Below are 17,533 nucleotides of genomic sequence, written 5' to 3' on the forward strand. Positions count from 1 at the left end.
GCGCCAGCATATTCCATAGTGCATCATTATTTATTTGTATAGCGCCAGCGTATTCCATAGTGCATCATTATTTATTTGTATAGCGCCAGTGTATTCCATAGTGCATCATTATTTATTTGTATAGTGCCAGCATGTTCCATAGTGCATCATTATTTATTTGTATAGCGCCAGTGTATTCCATAGTGCATCATTATTTATTTGTGTAGCACCAGCATATTCCACAGTGCAACAGTATTTATTTGTATAGCGCCTGCATATTCCATAGTGCATCATTATTTATTTGTATAGCGACAGCATATTCCATAGTGCATCATTATTTATTTGTATAGCGACAGCATATTCCATAGTGCATCATTATTTATTTGTATAGCTCCACCATATTCCATAGTGGATCATTATTTATTTGTATAGCGCCAGCATATTCCATAGTGCATCATTATTTATTTGTATAGCGCCTGCATATTCCATAGTGCATCATTATTTATTTGTATAGCGCCACCATATTCCATAGTGCATCATTATTTATTTGTATAGCGCCAGCGTATTCCATAGTGTATCATTATTTATTTGTATAGTGCCACCATATTCCATAGTGCATCATTATTTGTATAGTGCCAGCGTATTCCATAGGGCATCATTATTTATTTGTATAGTGCCAGCGTATTCCATAGTGCATCATTATTTGTATAGCGCCAGCGTATTCCATAGTGCATCATTATTTATTTGTATAGCGCCACCATATTCCATAATGCATCATTATTTATTTGGATAGCTCCACCATATTCCATAGTGCATCATTATTTATTTGTATAGTGCCAGCATATTCCATAGTGCATCATTATTTATTTGTATAGCGCCAGCATATTCCATAGTGCATCATTATTTATTTGTATAGCGCCAGCATATTCCATAATGCATCATTATTTATTTGTATAGTGCCACCATATTCCATAGTGCATCATTATTTATTTGTATAGCGCCACCATATTCCATAGTGCATCATTATTTATTTGTATAGTTCCACCATATTCCATAGTGCATCATTATTTATTTGGATAGCTCCACCATATTCCATAGTGCATCATTATTTATTTGTATAGCGCCAGCATATTCCATAATGCATCATTATTTATTTGTATAGCGCCAGCGTATTCCATAGTGCATCATTATTTATTTGTATAGCACCAGCACATTCCATAGTGCATCATTATTTATTTGTATAGTGCCACCATATTCCATAGTGCATCATTATTTATTTGTATAGTGCCACCATATTCCATAGTGCATCATTATTTATTTGTATAGCGCCAGCATATTCCATAGAGCATCATTATTTATTTGTATAGCGCCAGCGTATTCCATAGAGCATCATTATTTATTTGTATAGCGCCAGCGTATTCCATAGAGCATCATTATTTATTTGTATAGCGCCAGCATATTCCATAGAGCATCATTATTTATTTGTATAGCGCCAGCGTATTCCATAGAGCATCATTATTTATTTGTATAGCGCCAGCGTATTCTATAGTGCATCATTATTTATTTGTATAGCGCTATCATATTCCATAGTGCATCATTATTTATTTGTATAGCTCCACCATATTCCATAGTGCATCATTATTTATTTGTATAGTGCCACCATATTCCATAGTGCATCATTATTTATTTGTATAGCGCCACCATATTCCAAAGTGCATCATTATTTATTTGTATAGTGCCACCATATTCCAAAGTGCATCATTATTTATTTGTATAGCGCCAGCGTATTCCATAGTGCATCATTATTTATTTGTATAGCTCCACCATATTCCATAGTGCAGCATTATTTATTTCTATAGCTCCAGCATATTCCATAGTGCAGCATTATTTATTTCTATAGCTCCAGCATATTCCATAGTGCATCATTATTTATTTCTATAGCTCCAGCATATTCCATAGTGCATCATTATTTATTTCTATAGCTCCAGCATATTCCATAGTGCAGCATTATTTATTTCTATAGCTCCAGCATATTCCATAGTGCATCATTATTTATTTCTATAGCGACACCATATTCCATAGTGCAGCATTATTTATTTCTATAGCTCCAGCATATTCCATAGTGCATCATTATTTATTTCTATAGCGCCAGCGTATTCCATAGAGCATCATTATTTATTTCTATAGCTCCAGCATATTCCATAGTGCATCATTATTTATTTCTATAGCTCCAGCATATTCCATAGTGCATCATTATTTATTTGTATAGCTCCAGCATATTCCATAGTGCATCATTATTTATTTCTATAGCTCCAGCATATTCCATAGTGCATCATTATTTATTTGTATAGCTCCAGCATATTCCATAGTGCATCATTATTTATTTCTATAGCTCCAGCATATTCCATAGTTCATCATTATTTATTTGTAAAGCACCAGCGTATTCCATAGTGCAGCATTATTTATTTCTATAGCTCCAGCATATTCCATAGTGCATCATTATTTATTTCTATAGCGACACCATATTCCATAGTGCATCATTATTTATTTGTATAGCTCCACCATATTCCATAGTGCATCATTATTTATTTGTATAGTGCCAGCGTATTCCATAGTGCATCATTATTTATTTGTATAGCTCCACCATATTACATAGTGCATCATTATTTATTTGTATAGCTCTACCATATTCCATAGTGCAGCATTATTTATTTCTATAGCTCCAGCATATTCCATAGTGCATCATTATTTATTTCTATAGCGACACCATATTCCATAGTGCAGCATTATTTATTTGTATAGCGACACCATATTCCATAGTGCAGCATTATTTATTTGTATAGCTCCAGCATATTCCATAGTGCATCATTATTTATTTCTATAGCTCCAGCATATTCCATAGTGCATCATTATTTATTTGTATAGCGCCAGCATATTCCATAGAGCATCATTATTTATTTGTAAAGCACCAGCGTATTCCATAGAGCATCATTATTTGTTTGTATAGCGCCAGCGTATTCCATAGTGCATCATTATTTATTTGTCTAGCGCCAGCATTTTCCATAGGGCATCATTATTTATTTGTATAGCGCTACCATATTCCATAGTGCATCATTATTTATTTGTATAGCGACACCATATTCCATAGTGCAGCATTATTTATTTCTATAGCTCCAGCATATTCCATAGGGCTTCATTATTTATTTGTATAGTGCCTGCATATTCCATAGGGCTTCATTATTTATTTGTATAGTGCCTGCATATTCCATAGTGCATCTTATTTATTTGTATTGCCAGCAATTTCCATAGTACATCTTGTTTATTTGTATAGTGCCACCATATTCCATAGTGGATCATTATTTATTTGTATAGTGCCTGCATATTCCGTAGTGCTTAAATGACATAATGACGCATTTCAATATATTTAGCTGACTATTGCAATGCTTTGGCTTTTGTTTTTCAGTTGCTTAACCTAATCCTCATTCTTTTTAACTAGTACATGAAAATGTTGCTAGATTTTAAGCTAAACTCTTTAGTGCCAGACTAAAAGCGAAGCGCTAATAAAAGCGCGGGATGCAATATGACTGGACCCCACTAACATTAGCGTGAAAATTCATATTACAAGTTCATGCTAAATCCCTTTTACCAGAGAAGTGTTAGCGCGGTCGACATCACTCTAGATGTCAAAGGATATCACAACCACGCTAAATAGCGCTTAAATTAGTTAAAAGCTATAGTTTTCACTCATGTGAAAGCCGAAACTGCACTAGAATATTTAGCACGAATTGAGACCTGAAGTAAAGTATAAGGGTTAAAAAAAAATCACAAACCACATCAAAAACATTTCAAAATGAGCAATTTTACTCATATGTACACTTATTAATAAAAAATATAATTTTAATATTGATAAAACATTTTTAAAAGAGTTAAAATGTTAAAAAGTGATATGGTATATGGCCGATTTATGAAAGCACGGGCAAACATGATCTGCTGTCCTCAAAGCTTGTGTGGAAACAGAGGTATTAGAGGCCATACAGGGCATGATATATAGGCCCCAAAGTGTTTGACTAAAAAAGGGCTCCAATATATATATATACTGTATATATAAATATATATATGTGTCTATGTGTGTGTGTGTATATATATATATATATATATATATATATATATATATATATATATATACACACACATGTTTGTGTGTGTGTGTGTACATGTGTATTTAGTAAGAGACATTCACAAGATTACAAGTGTTGCGGTACAGCTATACCGCTGAAGAATTGGCCTTTGTGCGCGGAATGATGGCAGGTCTCCTGTATTACAAATCGCGGCGATACGTTAGTGTTTTAGCCTGTACATACTAAAAAAAATGTTTTTTGAGTGTGGAATTTTCAGGTCTCCCCATCACTCCCTGAATCAAGGAGCGTTTTTACGCTCTTACCCTCCACATTCACAGATCTTAAATGACTAGAGCATACAGCACTGGAAACAAAAGACATTTTGATGCAGGTTAACATTGTACTATGTCTGTCCCTTGCTCCCATATTACATTGCATAGGCTCCTCCCCTGTGTACAGTAACGTGCAATATGCCCTAACTCTTGACATTTAAAACACCTTATTTGTTCATCTTGGCCATAATGGTTACCTAGGGAGCAATTTCCCACTATAGTCATTTTGTCCCTGTTATGAATCGACCTCTGTGTTTCTGTTTTTCCACTTGTTTTTTATAAGGAAGCTTTGATTTAGGTTGAGATCATTGCTGTCCAATTTCTTAGCAGTCAAATGTCTCTAAACCAGGCTCATCATTTCTTCTGGGTTCAGATGGCTGTAGGACTTGCTGCAATACATTACCAAGTGTGGCTCTATCTTCTCCCTGAGCATCCATCATGCTGCTGACTTGTGCAGTCAGCAGGACCGCCATCAGGGGGTGACAGGGGTGACTGCTGTCAGGGGCCCAATGAGCCAGGGGGGCCCCATGAGGCAAGAACTAAAAAAAAATTTTTTTTTTTTTTTAATTTTGGCAGCCACCAGTAGGTACTACAGCAGAGTGCTAATTGAGCATGGGAAATGTTATTATAAGTATTAAAGTATTAGCATTTGAGAGGATTTCTGAGTGTGCACTAAATCACTATGCACAGTGTGAGACAGACTTGGCACTTTGTACAGTGTGTGCCTGAGTCAGACAGCAGATCACTTTCATTTGCAGAAAAGGTAGGACTTACTTAGCAAATGTTTTTTATTTCTTTGTGCAATTTTAGATTGTAACTTCAATGTAGTTGTATGGTGGGGCCAGGGGTCCATAAAAACACATTTTTTTTAGCAGCAGTGTATTTATGATTATTTGACAATGCTGTAAAAATTCTATATTTAAAACCATGCAGAAATGTTTCCTCCTCAATACACAAATGGTAGGTGCCCTTTTGGCAGATATGTGTATATGTATGTATGTATGTATGTATGTATGTATGTATGTATGTATGTATGTATATATATATATATATATATATATATATATAACATTACAGTTTACTGCCCCTTTATGCAAAGACTTTCCAGATGCAAGGAGGCATTTTATCATTTATATTTTTACATCTGCATAAAATGTTATACTCTCAGACTAAGATTGCTCAGTGTTTAAACGAGACAGGTTAACTTAAAACTGGTCAGTTTACACTACAGCTGACTTAATTTTGAAATGAATACCAACAAGCTTAAATCCTGCATTTAACCAGATCTAATGGTATGAGTACCACAGCTTATGGTTCCACCAAGACCATATAGAGTACAGCATTTTCAAAATCCATAAGTACAGCTGACAGATGGGAACATTTGTACACTATATTTGAAGTGGTGCTCTTTGTTTGAGGAAAATGGGGAAAAAAACAAACAAACATATGTCAACCTTTTAAAAGTACTTTTCTTCATCTAGCAATCTACCCAGATCATTAATGTACAATTTTGAATTCACAGAATTATTTTTGTTTGCACATTTACAAATATGATTCTTTAAAAAGTGATCTCTTAATTGCTGCAATTTTTTATCATGCATGTTACACATTGTTGATTTAGGGGATGCAAGGTGCATAAATCTTTCCTCCTGTGAGTGTTTCTGTGGGGGTCTGTGTTTATGTCTTTGTGATTTGGTTTGTGTCTCTATGAGTGTGTATGTATTTTTTTTCTGTGAGGGTGGGTGTGTATGTCTTGTGCATTTTCTGTGGATGTCTGTGAGGGTGTGTGCATATGTCTTTGAGATTTTTCTATGGGTGTCTCTGTGAGGGTGTGTGCATATGTCTTTGAGATTTTTCTATGGGTGTCTCTGTGAGGGTGTGTGTATGTATTGTGTATGTGTGTATGTCTTTGTGCATTTTCTGTGGATGTCTGTGAGGGTGTGTGCATATGTCTGAGATTTTTCTATGGGTGTCTCTGTGAGGGTGTGTGTATGTTTGTCTTTGTGTATTTTTTCTGGATGCCTCTGAGGGTGGGTGTGTATGTCTGTGTTTTCTCTGGATGTCTCTGTGAGGGTGTGTTTTCTGTGGGTGTCTCTGTGAGGGTGTGTATATGTCTTTGTGTGTTTTCTGTGGATTTCTCAGTGAGGGTGTTTGTATGTATGTCTTTGTGTGTTTTATGTGGTTGTCTCTCTGTGTGTGTATGTCTTTGTGTGTTTTCTGTGGGTGTCTCTGTGTGTCTGTGTATGTCTTTGTGTGTTTTCTGAGGTTGGTGTTTCCTTGGGTGTATGTGCAAGTTTGTGTGTGTGTGTCCATTGTCTGTTCCTTTTTAGGACATTTTGACCATTTTGATTATTCACATCTTTCTACAGACTTTGAGCTAACAAGACCTTTCCGGAAGTCACTAATTCACCATTTAACCTTTAAATTATTGTTTAGGCAGTTCAGGGCCCTTCCTTTCAGCTACTGCATGCTGTTGTCATCATTTAGTTGGCATCTTCCTTTACAAAAAGATAATCAGAACTCCATATTTTGTTTTCTAAATCTCCTTTTTTTTTTTTTTTTTTTACAAAATTGTAGTTTACCTCATTACTTGTCAGGTCAATGTAAACAAGTGCTGAGTGTCTGTTTGGGTGTCTGTGTCTGAGTGTGTTTCTTTGCGTGTCTGCTAGAGTGTCTATATGTAAATACTTATGTGTGAGTGTGTGTGTGTGTTTCAGTGTATGAGTGTGTCCGTGTGTGTGTATGTTACTACCTTTACAACATTTCCAAGTTTAAATAGACACTTAAGAATAAAGTGCATATACGTTTTAGTCACTTGGTAAAAAATTGCACATGTCAAAGGAGGGGGGGGCCTGATCAATGGTTAAGTCAGGGGCCCCAAAATTTCTAGTGGCGGCCCTGGCAGTCAGTAAGCGAATTGTCTCCTGCTGTACAGCAGTTGCTTGCACCAAAGCTTTCACCAGCTCCTCCATTTTGTAAAAGTTTTCCTCTTAGAAGCAACAGGTAACACCAAGGCAGGTATATGTCTAAAAGACACAGTGTCACTTTTATTTCCAACAGTTTAAAGCAAAAGTTATCTTAGTGCAGCTTGCAGAAAACGTGTATACCCACAGACTATAATTTGTGCAATGTCCGCATTCTCCACCATATTGTAACCCAGCACCCACTCCTGGTGTCTGGTTTAAAGGAAATAGCACGGTCCTCTAGGGTATAAATGACACAGCCTTGATACATTTAAACAGCCAATTTTATTTTCACTGTGCAAGTGCAGAACACAGCAATGTGTGTTTATGGCAGTTTACCACACTTAATACTACAAACAAAAGCCTAGCTCAGTTTGAGCTCTTACTAACATAAGTTTACATCACTTACTGAAACAAGGAAACTAAACTAAATAAAACATGCTGTTTTAAGCAAACTCACTTTTATCAGCTTTTCTCAGTTCAACTGCAATGTGTGTCTCTCTCCTAGTCAGAAAGACTGGTGGCTCCCCTTCTCTACACCTAGCAGCTGGAGAATAACTTACCCTCCTATAATTAAACACAGGTGAGGAAAAATCCCTTCCTGATTGCTCACTCTCAGCTATGTGAAAACTGAGGAATGGAATACTGGCCCGCCCTCTTTTCAGTGTTCCACCCCAGGGACCCAAATACACAGTAGCTTAACTCCTAGCCACATTTTATACAATACATTTCCCTGGGGTTTAAAATACACATTTTATACAATACATTTCCCTGGGGTTTAAAATACACATTTTAACATAGTAGGAGAAATATAAATCTGATCACTCACAATTCCCTGTTCTCTGTCCTTTTTGTCAGAACTGTTACCTAAAGGATCTAGCACCCTGATTGCTGACTCTTTACAGTGTGAGTCCAGATACTTTTACAAATCGGCCGCAAATAAAATGAAATATGCTAAATTTAAAGTGAACCATTTCTGTGTGTAGTGAGATCTTTTCTATCACTTGCAAAGGTGGTCAGGGATTTGTCTAAGATTGTATAGGCACTAAATAATTTATGCAAAATGATTTCCTAAGAGTGGCACTAACTAATGCAGTTCTTTTTTCTATCTATATAGTTGTTATAAATATAGCAGTACCTTCATCCAAATAGCGGTTTTGGAAATAATAGGTATAATATATTATAGAATACAATAAATTAAAGGGGCAGTCAAGTCCAAAAAAAACTTTCATGATTCAAATAGGGCATGTAATTTTAAACAACTTTCCAATTTACTTTTATCACCAATTTTGCTTTGTTCTCTTGGTATTCTTAGTTGAAAGCTAAACCTAGGAGGTTCATATGCTAATTTCTTAGACCTTGAAGGCCGCCTCTAATCTAAATGCATTTTGACAGTTTTTTACCACTAGAGGGCATTAGTTCACGTGTTTCATATAGATAACATTGAGCTCATGCACGTGAATTTACCATGGAGACAGCTCTGATTGGCTAAACTGTAAGTCTGTCAAAAGAACTGAAATAAGGGGGCAGTCTGCTGAGGCTTAGATACAAGGTAATTACAGAGGTAAAACGTGTATAATTGTAACTGTGTTGGTTATGCAAAACTGGGGAATTGGTAATTAAGGGATTATCTATCTTTTAAAACAACACAAATTCTGGTGTTGACTGTCCCTTTAAATATTTTTCGAGATTAACACATACAAGTCCTTTGAAGACGCTTGTCAAATCGAGTTGTTAATAATATATATATACAGTATATATACACACACAAAGAGAGAAGCACACTCTAAGGAATGAACAACTAGCTCAATAACTTGTCAGCTTGTTCTATGGCAATTAACCTTCTAGGTGCAACTTCTTTTTAGCCCCTTGTTATGACCAAATAACTCAATCTTTGTTTCATCAGTCCACAGCACCTTCTTCCAAAATGAAGCTGGCTTGTCCAAATGTGCGTTTGCTTACCTCAAGCGACTCTGCTTGTGGCGTGTGTGCAGAAAAGGCTTCTTCCGCATCACTCTCCCATACAGCTTCTCCTTGTGCAAAGTGTGCTGAATTGTTGAACGACGCACAGTGACACCATCTGCAGCAAGATGATGTTGTAGGGCTTTGGAGGTGGTCTCTGGGCTGTTTTTGATCGTTCTGACCATCCTTTGCCTTTGCCTCTCCGATATTTTACTTGGCCTGCCACTTCTGGCCTTAACAAGAACTGTGGCTGTGGTCTTTCATTTCCTCACTATGTTCCTCACAGTGGACACTGACAGCTTAAATCTCTGCCATAGCTTTTTGTAACCTTCTCCTAAACCATAATGTTGAACAATCTTTGTTTTCAGGTCATTTGTGAGTTGTTTTGAGGCCCCCATGTTGCCACTCTTCAGAGGAGAGTCAAAGAGAACAACAACTTGCAATTGGCCACCTTAAATACCTTTTCTCATGGTTGGATGCACCGGAATATGAAGTTCAAGGCTTAATGGGCTCATGTGTTCCAATTAATCAGTGCTAGGTAGTTACAGGTATTCAAACCAACAAAATGACAAGGGTACCCAAATTTATGCACCTGTCTAATTTCGTTTGGATGCATATTGCACATTTTCTGTTAATCCAATAAACCTCATTTCACTGCTGAAATATTAAAGTGTCCTTCAGTTATTTGATAGATCAAAATGAAATTGCTGATCCAAACACCCAATTATTTATAAATGAAAATCATGGAAATTGTCAGGGGTGCCTAAACTTTTCATATCAAAAAAGGGGCAAAGAAAAGATGCACATAAAGTGTGAGCACTCAAAGAAGAAATGGGGGAAAAGCACAATTACCATACCCTAAAGGCAAGAAGAAGAGAGCAATCTAATCGGGGAAATTAAAATATAACTTTTATTTCATAAATCACTAATAAAGAAGTGTTGTGTGAGTGTATTAAAAATTAGATTAATTACTGAAAAGTGAGTTGGCAACCCATAAAAAAACATTAACTTATTATATCAGGTAATATGCCAAAATAAACTACCAGGGAATTGCACCAAAACACTATAAAAGAGACAAGAGTCTCACAACAATTAATTATAAAGTGGTGCTAACTCCAAGGTGAGTGGCACAATGAAGATAAGCTGGTAAATACTAAGACAAAATACTAAGAAAAGACTGGGGAGCTGAAAATTGGCAAGCTGTTAGAGAAAGCACCGTTACCTATGACCAGTATAAAGAGGCTTAGCCTCGCAACAGTAAAAGTAAAAAAATAGTGCAACTCTAAATGCAGCCAATATCTATTAAAGCTCAGTACAGTTTAAACAATTAACAGGGTTGTGCAGACAAATGGCGGATTTTGCAGACAAATGGCTTTGTCAAAGGCCTTTGACAAAGCCGTTTTTCGGCAAAATGGGCATCAGGCTCTTTTCTGGTATCTTTTATAGTATTTTGGTGCCATTCCCTTGTGGTTTATTTTGGCATATTACCTGATATAATAAGTTATTGTTTTTTATGGATTGCCAACTCACTTTTCAGTTATTAATCTAAGTTTTAATACACTCACACAACACTTCTTTATTAATTATTTATGAAATAAAAGTTATATTTTAATTTCCCTGATTAGATTGCTCTCTCCTTCTCCTGCCATTACACTCAGTGCAGCTCGCTCCCGCTGTCAGACAGAGCAGAAGCGAGCTGCACTGAGTGTAATAGCACGGTCGGGCCAGAATGGCCAGATGCGCTCAGTGTAAAAAACAGACCCGCTAAGTAGAGCACAGAGAGCGCGTCTGGAAAACACTCTTTTTTTTATAAGAATTCACCGGCAATATTAGGTTCTATAAATCTAGCACTAATATAATGTTATATAATTCGGCACTATGTGCAAAATTATATAACATTATTTTCTATATTTACTGGCCCTTTAAATGGTTTTATACTGGATTTTTAGATCAGTATCTGTGCATATTATTCTTTATAGTAGTTTCTATAATATGCAGTTATATCAAAATTGGCGAATACTGTCCCTTTAAGCTGCAAATAGCCTCCTGAACCTTTTCTATAGTATACAGCAGAAACAGTAAAAAAGTAATTTTAAAATGAATATTGTTTCTGGCCACTTTGACATGTATTTATATGTGCATTTATGTATTTACAGAAATAAACATACATATAAACACATAAATACATATGTACACATACAGTATATAGAAAAAATATAAATAGTTATTGGAGCCCTAAGCAGTCAAGAAGATGAAAACATGGAAAAGCATATTTGTTCTACATTTGTATTTAATAAAGTGTTATACTGTGCATTTACTGTAAATATTTCATATTCCAATGTTCTGCACATAGCAGAATCTGTTCTATGTATTTATAGATATTCCTATATATATCTGTATCTATATATAATCATCTTTATATATAGGTATAGATATATATTGTACCAAACATACCATCATATATATAAAAATATGTATTTATGAATAAATAGAACATATTCTGCTATGAAAAATTAATATGTCGGGTTAGTGCACTTGAGAATAGGTGATCGGGTATGCGTGCTATTTTGACCTCTTTAGGGGAATACGTTAACGCAATTGCTATATTCTAACCAGCTTTTTGCTGAGTTAACGCACAATCAAAAGCTTTTTACTTTCAACTTTTAATACCAGCGCAACCCGACGCATGCAAAAAGCTTACTTCTAGCGGAGTTAGCGCGTGAGCGGTAGTGATAAATACTGCTCCAGTCATAATCTGGCCCTCAGTTAATTAGCAACCGAATATACATTATTTGCCTTTATTTGTATTCATGCTGTTTTATCTAGTCTTTGCTTTTTAGCTATTTTTCACCATTTCACTCCTGCACCCCTAGAGAATAAATGAGCACTGTCTCTCTATTCTTCTCTGTGTGCTTTTTAATTTAAGGCGCACTTATACCGTTTGATTTTCTTGCATATCAAATTCCCTGCATGCTGTTTTTGCAAAGGGTCGCAAACATTGCTGCTGTTGCTTCATATTTAAATAATAATTATATTTTATAATGAAAATGTTTTCTTCTTTCACAGCAAGCCTCTGCAAAAGGAGGATAAAAATTATGTAACTTACCTAGACAATATTGGCTTTCTGAAATATTAACAACCCTTCTCATTGCAATAATTTTGCATAGACCGTAATAAGCATAGATCGAACAATTTTCATTAAATCTGTTTCTAAGGAAACTCTGTCTACCCAGAAAGATGAAGCGGAATGCAATTTTTAAAGTTTATTTTCACTCTGCAAAAATAGATCAGGGCAAACTTTACATATTACATTTGATAAAATGTTTTATTACAGCAAATAAAAGACTTAAAATATTTCTTTTCATTTTTTCTTATTTCTTTTTTTTGGGTATATATTGCATTGCACCAGAAGCTGCCTCTGCTTTTATAGATACTAATAAAACCACTCTTTATCAACCCCCTGCCTTCAAGAAAGGGAGTAAAACTATTTCTGTTTCCATTGCAGCCATTAATTGTAGCCAAGGGGTTAAAGCAGGGGTGTCAAACCTTTTTAAGAGTATGTGACCAAACTGACAATAATCCTGTACAAAAAAGAAAGGGACATAAAACCCAAAATGTTTCATTCAAGATTCAGATAGAACATGCAATCATTAACAACTTTCTAATTTACTTCTGATATCAAATTGTCTTTGTTTTTTGTTTTTTTTTGATAAGCAGGAAGGTTAAAGGGACAGTATACACTCATTTTCATATAACTGCATGTAATAGACACTACTATAAAGAATAATATGCACAGATACTGATATAAAAATCCAGTATAAAACTGTTTAAAAACTTACTTAGAAGCTGTCAGTTTGGCTATGTTGAAAAGGTAGCTGGAAAGCCCACTGCAAGTGGCAAATAAGACACTCCCCCCCTCCCCCTTCTTTTGCATATGAAAAGACCCTTTACACAAACAGGAGTAAGCTGGAGTAGGTAGTCGAGCGTATTCACATAAAACTTTGGGGCTTGGTTAGGAGTCTGAAAATCAGAGCAATGTTATTTAAAAATAAGCAAAACTATACATTTATTTTAAAAAAACCTCTATGGGCTATATAAATAGATCATCTACAAAACATTTATGCAAAGAAAAAATGAGTGTATAATGTCCCTTTAAGCTCAGGATTGCACACGTGTCTGCAGCAATATATAGGAGCAGTTTTACAACAGTGTTATACATTGCCAATACCACTAGATGGTAGCCCTATTTCTTGCCATGTAGTGCTCGCTCCCTATCTAGATATATCTTCAACAAAGAATAACAAGAGAATGAAGCAAATTTGAAAATATAATTAAATTGGAAACTTTTTAAAAATTGTATTCTTTGTCTGAATCATGAAAGAAAATGTTTGAGTTTAAGAACATTAAAAAGATTTAAATATAAACACATTATATTGTATATACATAAGAAATTAAAACTTAATTGTGGATAGATATCATTAATTCATAAGAAACATAGAGGTCAATTAAAATCTTTCTGGGGAGTTTCCCCCAATGTTGAATAAACAGATATGGCAGTTTGTTTTTTGTTTTGTGTTAGCAAAGTGATCACGATCATACAGATTTGGCTTTGGCAAAACCACCACACGTGCTTGAACTACTGAAGGGAGACAAATCTCTACCTTGTGTATGCTATGAATATATGATAATAATTCAGACGCCAATAAGTCCTTGAATGTAAAATAATATAAATAACTGAACCCATCAGGACCAGGTGATTTCCATTTAGACAGCCTCCAATAGTTCCTCCATGGAGATAGGATCAGCCATACAATTGTTTTGGTCCTCCGTGAACCGAGATAAGTTTATTTGATGTTGTTTCATCAATCGAATGCTGTTCATTAGCATAAAGCTCACAAATCAAACCCAGGTGATTATGCAAAGAAGGAGGAGATGCTTCTAATAACTGTATTTTATTGTGATATGAAGCACTTTTTTTCCCTCTAAGAAAGTTGAAGGGTGAGCGACAGATGACAGTTGGCATAGCCAGAGTAAGGCAGAGAACTTCACATGCTACCTGTGAGTTTTGTAGATGGATACAGTGTTTTTGTAATTATAAAGTACCTGTTGAGGCTTCATAAAATCAAACAGAGAAAGAAGTGGGGTGTATATCTGATTAAAGGGACAGCCTAGTTAAACTTTCATGTTTCAAATAGGGCATGCATTTTTAAGCAACATTGCTATGTACTTTTATCAACAAATTTGCTTTGCTCTCTTGGTATTCTTTGTGGAAAGCTAAACCTAGGTAGGCTCATATGCTAATTTCAAAGCAGTTGACCTGCATCTTATCTCAGTGCAGTTTTTGACAGTTAGACACTGCTAGTTCATGTGTGTCATATAGATAACATTGTGCTCACTCCCATAGTGTTATTTAAGAGTCAGCACTGAATACATAGTAACATAGTAGATAAGGTTGAAAAAACGACTGAAGACCATCAAGTTTAACCTATTCAAATCTAATATACAGAATTTACAAAAAAGCTCCAGTTGAGTTTAAATTAATCCAATTAAATGATGGGTGTTAGAATGTTGTTAAAATCAAATCAGTATATGCCTTGCCTTGCTAGACTGTCTGCTCTAGTGTAGACCACAGATTAGTCCTTAGACTACACACTATAGTAGCACCAAATGGTGACCCATTTAAAACAAACAATCATATTCCTGAATTATTTTTCTTCCCAGAAATGTATCCAAACCATTTTTAAATGTATCTAAGGTGTTTGCATTCACTACCTCCTTAGGCAATGAGTACGACAATTTTATTGAAAAAAACGTTTCTGTTGAAGGAGATTCAATTTCCTTTCATCCAGCCTTAAATTGTGTCCTCTTGTCACAAACAATTTTCTTGGAATAAACAGAGCTTCTGCCATCTCTGTATATGGGCCTTCAATATATTTATATAAAGTAATCATGTGACCTCTCAAGGGCCTTTTTTTCTAGAGAAAAGACCCCGTTTGGTTAACCTCTTCTCATAGCTTAAATTCTAAATTCCCCTTATTAGCTTTGTGGCCCTTCTCTGAACTTTTTCTAGGTCTGCAATGTCTTTTTTTGAGATCGGTCCCTAGAACTGCACTCCATACTCAAGATTAGGGGGTCAATTTATCAAAACATCAATCTTAGTGCATTCGCCGGCATCAATACGCTCACCAGACATCGCTGACACGAATCTGAATATGATACCCTTATTTATCAAAAAGCCGTCAAAAACACACGCGTCAAGTACGGTCATCGTTGTGGCGGTTATTTGGGTTTTTCCCAACTTTATTTATACCATTTCATTACTGTCCATGAACAAGCACATTTCTCTAAAGCTAATCAATAAATGTTAATGTCCAAGAAATAGCTACATTTATACCTCAACAAACAATATCTCATAGAAAGTTATTTTCATATTTATTTGTTATACAAAAACATATATTATATTGTACTTTCACATAAATTAATGTGTATTTGTATTTCTAGAAGTCATGACATGCTTTTATCTCATATTTTTTTTTATAAATGATTATTAATGCTAGAATTTGTACATATATCTCTGCACACACAGGTATGTGTTTGTGTTATGTCAGAAATCTTTTGCAAACATATTTACATGTCCCTAAATTCCTTTTTTTGTTCTAAACAATGTTGTCTTTCATATCTCTGTGTTTATTCATACCACTATACAGTATGTATATAATGTAAATTTATTATTATTCTGAGCAGGAATAATTGTGAATATAACATGTAATCAAGGTATCATATGAATTTATTTGCAATCAATGGATATTTTAAGAGCTGGCCCAGTTTTCTCTCTGTGTAACCCCTCCTGATTGCAATCTAGTTTTAAAAAACACCAAAAAAGAGGGGAGTACAGCTGCAGAGTAAAGATGCACCAAAGGGCTGTAAAATAAAAAAACAACTTTATTTATATAGAGGTCACATTCTGTGTTTTAGCTTAATGATTTCTTCCTTTAACATGGTACTATCAGTACTATTATCATTATTATTTTTTTTAAATAAATTGATTATTTAACGTCATATCAGATTTGTCTAATTTTCTGTCTTCTTGTTTTTTTCCTTTCTCCGTAGTATTTTGACATTTATACTGTTTGTGTATATATTACCTATAATGTTTTTAATTGTTGCTTGATTGCATGCTGTTGTTTTCCCTTTAGATAGGGAGTCTGCGCAGTGTGTGGTATCCTATGATTAAGTGCCTGTTGTGGCCCAAAACTAGTCAGGATGGCTATGACTATGTACTTTTTAATTTTGTATTAAAGGGACAGTCAACCATAGAATTGCTATTGTTTTAAAAGATAGACAATCCCTTTATTACTCATTCCCCAGTTTTGCATAACCAACACAGTTATATTAATGTACTTTTTACCTTTGTGATTACCTTGTATCTAGGAACCTTCTTACAGCCCCCTGATCACATGACTGTGACTGTTTATTATCTATTGTCTTAAATTTAGCATTGTTTTGTGCTAGATCTTAAATAACCCCCTGTGCCTGAACACAGTGTTATCTATATAGCCCACGTGTACTTTCTGTCTCTTTGTGTTGAAAAGAGATTTAAAAAGCATGTGATAAGAGGCAGCCCTCAAAGGCTTAGAAATTAGCATATGAGCCTACCTAGGTTTAGTTTAAACTAAGAATACCAAGAGAAAAAAAGCTAATTTGATGATAAAAGTAAATTGGAAAGTCAATTAAAATTAAAAGTCCTATCTGAATAATGAAAGTTTAATTTATGCTTGACTGTCCCTTTAACGTTGTTTTTTGATTTTACAGCCCTTTGGTGCCTCTTTACTGTGCAGATGTACTCCCCTTTTTTTTGTGCTTTGCTTGGCCGTTTGGCCATTTCAGCATGCACCCCTTTTAGCCTTTGCCCAGTAGTTTATTCCACATCCGCTTCCCTTAATCATGAAGCGTTCCAGGGACTGCAGCGGCATGGATTGAATGTGTGTTTTAATAACCACCCTTTCACAGGTGTTATAAAATGGGCAGGCATATAAGATGACATCTCTTACTGAAAAAGAAATTTAAGAGAAGGAAGAAATACACTGAAAATAGCATGAGAGTAATGAGGTGATTTTATTTTCTGCTGTATCTGATTCATGACAGTTTGATGCAGGGATAGGCATGGACCCAAGCTGTG

The sequence above is a fragment of the Bombina bombina genome, chromosome 2 (assembly GCF_027579735.1).
Source record: "Bombina bombina isolate aBomBom1 chromosome 2, aBomBom1.pri, whole genome shotgun sequence".
NCBI lineage: Eukaryota > Metazoa > Chordata > Amphibia > Anura > Bombinatoridae > Bombina > Bombina bombina.